This window comes from Guillardia theta (assembly GCF_000315625.1).
Source record: "Guillardia theta CCMP2712 unplaced genomic scaffold GUITHscaffold_297, whole genome shotgun sequence".
Classification (NCBI taxonomy): domain Eukaryota; class Cryptophyceae; order Pyrenomonadales; family Geminigeraceae; genus Guillardia; species Guillardia theta.
The window spans coordinates 18,181-23,123 of record NW_005434380.1 but is presented as its reverse complement, the minus strand read 5'-3'; positions in this window follow the sequence as shown (position 1 = coordinate 23,123).

Genomic DNA, 4,943 nt, shown 5'->3' with positions numbered 1-4,943 from the left:
GTAGGGGAGGAAGTTGACCAGACACGAGGGGAAAGAAAGGGGTGGGTATGGACAAGGAGGGGTGGGGGGTCATGGGAGAGCGTCAGAGTAGGGGGTGATGTAGGAGAGGAAGTAGTGATAGAGGAGAAGATAAGAGAGGAACTTGAACAAGGAGAGACAAGCTTGCCCGCCGGCTTTTGATCACCAAAAGATGATACTTGAACCGTAAAGATCTTGTAACCAGAGATTGCTGTCGCGAGGGTGGAACATCCGTTTCAAGGCATTTGAAGAGGTTGTGCAGTCTTATCTTGCTCACCGATGCACAAGTGAGCTTGCTCACCGATCCACAAGTGAGCTTGCTCCCCGATGCACAAGTGAGCTTGCTCACCGATCCACAAGTGACCTTGCTCACCGATCTACAAGTGAAGTTGCTCACCGATGCACAAGTGAGCTTGCTCACCGATGCACAAGTGAGCTTGCTCCCCGATGCACAAGTGAGCTTGCTCACCGATGCACAAGTGAAGTTGCTCACCGATGCACAAGTAGCTCTGGCAGTCTCTCATGTGTAAGGCTAGCCACCAGTAGCTCTGTGACATCAACACGTCCCTCGATCGCAGTCTCCTGGGAGTTGCTGATTTGATCCTACTCAAAGCTGACGATCAAGAGACTTGAAATAACAGTCAGACTCGGAATCGACTAGTAGCTCCCAGTGTTTTCCGGCAACTTCATGTCCGGTCCGCAGTGTAGCTGATATCCGACCGACCAATCTGGCTGGGGAAAGGCTTGTTGTTCCTAGAGTGCATGCGAAGATGGATCAAACAGATTGTGGCTGGGATACTAGTGATAGGGCTGACTTGAAACAACTTGCGGCTAGAGAGGGAGCCTGATTGAAGAGAAGAGTCATCCGAATGTGTGTAACGAGACTTGATGGGATTGCATGAGTTTGCAGCAGAAACGAAAAAACACCAACAAAGAGAAACTCCAGAAAACATCATTACTGACCAGACATGAGATCAACATGGTTGGGCATGTATACGAGGCTTGTGACTCCTGGGTCATGACGGATCGAAATCAAGCTTGTTGCAAGTGGACCGACGTTGTGTGACGCACGGAAGTCTCGAGTCTGATTTTGAAATCAGACCCGAGAATTTCAAAGTCTTTGAGACTTTGAAACTCATTCCAGTGTCACACAACTCCGCAAGCTCCGAGCGACTGTGTGCAAGAGCCGCCGCTTCGTAAACAGTCCTCCGAGTGTACCGGCAGACACTCGCCAACCTACTTGGCTCAACGCCGAGGACCGAGCTCAGGAGTACCCGTAGTCAGGTCAGACTGTTAGGCTAGATAGCACCCGGGTGTGTAGACAGGTCATAGGCTACTAGGATGTCTCGCAAGGTCTTCTCTGGCAAGGGATCGAGTGAGACCGGGTTACCCGTTAATGAAAGTTGGCGTGTATGGACTATGGTGGAGGGGTGGCTTCGGCCCTGTGGTGGGTGAGGGGGTGGTGCTGAGGAATGGATCTGGTCTTGTGCTGACCGCTGACGTGGCTATCAAAGACCACCATCAGAAGCATGACGACTGAGTCACTCTCTTTCCTCTCTCATGGACGCGATTCCAACCCCCCCGATGTCTTCATCCATCCTCCCCTTGGACAAGACAAGGTCTCCAACCTCTTCCTCCTGAATGCCGGTTTTCGCTGCCTCCTTCGTTTCCTAGTATTTTATTGAGGCGGGTTTGTTGGCTCTATCCTCCCCCTCCTTTGTTTGCTCCGGTTTGTCCTTCTTTTTCAGTCAATAAATTGAATGATCACTTGCTTTCCTTTCTCTCCTCCCATGCATCTCTCCCTCGCACCCATCACGCCATCTTGCTCTAGAGTCACTTTGCTCGGACTCTTGTTTGTCTTGGCAACACCTTCTTCCATCTTGCTCTAGAGTCACTTTGCTCGGACTCTTGTTGTCTGGCAACACCTTCTTTCATCTGCTCTAGAGTCACTTTGCTCGGACTCTTGTTTGTCTTGGCAACACCTTCTTTCCACTCTTCCGCGTGAGACGCTGTCATCGGTCACCTGACGCCGTGCGTCGACCCTAGACGAAGAGACAAGTTGGTTCGTGCCGAGCATCGTTTGTCCCAAGAGTCATCGTGTGCTGATCAGGGGGTTCTCAGCTGCCCCCGGCTCTGATCTCATTACTGCTCCTCGGGTCACTGAGCACTCGCTCACACAGTGTGTAACTCCGGATCTTGAATGTTTGATCGATCAGAGTTCGTTTCACTCTACTGCGTCTCACAACATTCAGTAACGAGCAGAACAGTCACATAGTGTAGCCGTTCTCTTTGGTTGCCGGGTCAGGTAACCCCACGTCTCTTGGTACTAACTTTAGTCTATTTCAAACCTAAATTCAGTTGAGTCACGAAGGAAAAGTCAGGTGGGCAATTTGGTCAAATGAGTCAAATGATATATGGCTTGCAGTAGTACTATAGTAGGCCTCTTGTCTTGCATGTCGGGGTGTGCTGGAGGAGCTGAGAGACACCCAGAGGTCTTGCTCACGGGGGGGCGATGAGGCGGTACCGGTAGTCAGCCTGCCCGAGACACTGTCAGAGCTCATACAGCACCCGGGGGTTGTAGTGTAGATAGAGCAGTGACTCCGCGGCTTGTAGGTTGGCGGGCCTGAGTCGCGAGGCTGCCGCTGAGCAAGAGGCTCAGTGAGACGGCGGGGAGGTATGGCGATGCGGAGACGAGGAGGATAGTCAGTCTTGGCTGCTGGCCGCGGCCCGGGCGATCTTGTTTGCTCGCTACTAGGCTGACGGACATCAAGGTCCAGTCAGCCGCAGCCGAGGCTCCCGATCACTGACTGAGATCGCAGTAGATGACTAAGTTAGTCAATCCTCTCAACGGTTTTCATCGACAGCAGTCCGCCTCGGAACCGTTGCTCATCAGTTAGCATCCACCCCTTACGCTGACTGGCGGAATCCTGGAGCTTCTGGGGGTGGGGTAGGGCAGTGCAAAATACATCAACAGGTAGGGTAGGCAGGTGTTGCTCACCCGTACCTGATAGACATAAACCATGGGAATTAGAGGGTGCTATGCGACTAGGGTAGGGCTCCATGTAAAGGGGTGGTTGGGCGGGAAACATGGCAGGAGGATGAAGGGGGAGAGCGGGAGGAGAGAGGGAGAGGGGATGGGAGGAGCTTGAGGGAGGGTGAGGACAAGCTTGTCTTGTCGCTAGTGTGTGTGAGATGTCTTGTAGCTGCTGCAGAGAGAAGGAGACGTGACAACAGACAGAAGAAAGGAGAAGAGAGGAGGTAAAAGAAACGGCTGATGGAAGGGATGAAATATGAAGAATACCAAGAGGAGCGAGGAAACCTTCTCTGTGCTTGATTAATGTGTTTTCGGCATTCGTACTTCCTCTCCTGCTGTGTCAAGCAAGGATGGAGAAGCTTGCTCTCTTGATCTCTTTATTTCTTTCTTTCTCCTTCTCTTTTCTTCCCTCGCTGTCTTTTTTCCCTCTCTCTACGAACAGTCACTGAAAGGGAGAAAGGAGAAGGCGTGGGAGAAGGAGGCAGAGTCGGAAGCAGGGCAGAAACTCGAGAGAGAATAAGACATGCATGGATAAGTGAGCAAGAGAGGGGAAGTCAGTATGAGTCATAGGTCTTATCATCAAGAATAGACGGCATTTGTTGAGGTGAATACTTGATAAGCTCTTGAAAAGCAGGCGACTGATACGCTCTTGGAGTTGCAGTTGCAGGCAGTAGGATCAGAGTGTATAGACAGAAAGCCTCAGGTGTACAACACAAGGCTGTGCTGCTCTGTAATCAGATCGTTGTGCTGTAAACCGAACCACGAACAGAGGATCCAAGATAGAGAGACATAAAAAGAGGGAGGGAGAGGGAGGTGGAGGACAGAGGATATCTGAAGCCGGCTGATGCAAGCTCCTGTAGCAGGTTTCTCCCTGGGCTGAGAAAGGGACATGAGTTGCTTCCCCTGCTTCTCGTCCAAAGTGAAGCCCGAGGACGGTCGTGATGACTCGCTACTCCAGCAGAGGTTGGAAGAAGCGACAAGAAGGATCTCAGAGCTCGAGGCCGAGCTGAGAAAGCAGACTGTCAAAGATCCCCCAGCCCCTCAAGGAGACGTAGAGACCATCCCGTCAAGCATCTCCAGCCCTACGACTCAGCCGTCAAACAAGACAGACATCGAGATCAAATCTCAAATCAGCCATCCCACGGCTGATCCACCAGCTAGTGTCCAGCAGACGACCAGCTGGACCATACCCGACGACATCATCTCTGACCTCAAGAAGCTCTTTCAGACCCCTCGAGACTCCGAGGAATACAAACCGATTCTCAAGAACCTCGGCATGGCTCTCGGCGTCGACGCGTCGGCCCTCATGCCGCACGCAGGCCCTGACAAGCTCTCGTACGACGACTACGAGGTGAGAGTCGCAAGAGAGTGGGAGCTCGAGCGCAAGGCCAGCAGCCTCGGCGACCTCAACATCCTCCGAGTCATGGCGGAGTGCATCCCCGGCGGGAGCGCGGCAAGTCTTCTTGCGGGGCTACAGGGGATGACGGAGAGCGCTCTATCGGCTCTATGGCAGACGGCGATAGGGAGGAGGCTCGAGGAGGCGCTGAGGAGGCCGGCGGAGGCAGGAGGGCGGGCGGGAGGAGACGGTCCGACGTCGCACAACAGCAAGTTTGCGGAGGTACGCGAGGCCGTGTACGGGAAGATCGAGGAGTACTACGGGGGGCTGATGGAGCGGATCGGGCTACCTCAGACGGAGCTGATGAAGGCGATAGAGGAGGAGCACTGCAAGGGCAAGGACGCGGAGGAAGCGTTCACGACGAGCAACTACGGGATCACGACGACAGCCAAGGAGGAGTGGCTCAACGTGACAGACCCGGAGAGGAGGCGGAGGCTGTCGGACGGGACGCGGGTGATCCGAGGGATGGAGGAGCTGAAGGGGCTGGACACGGCG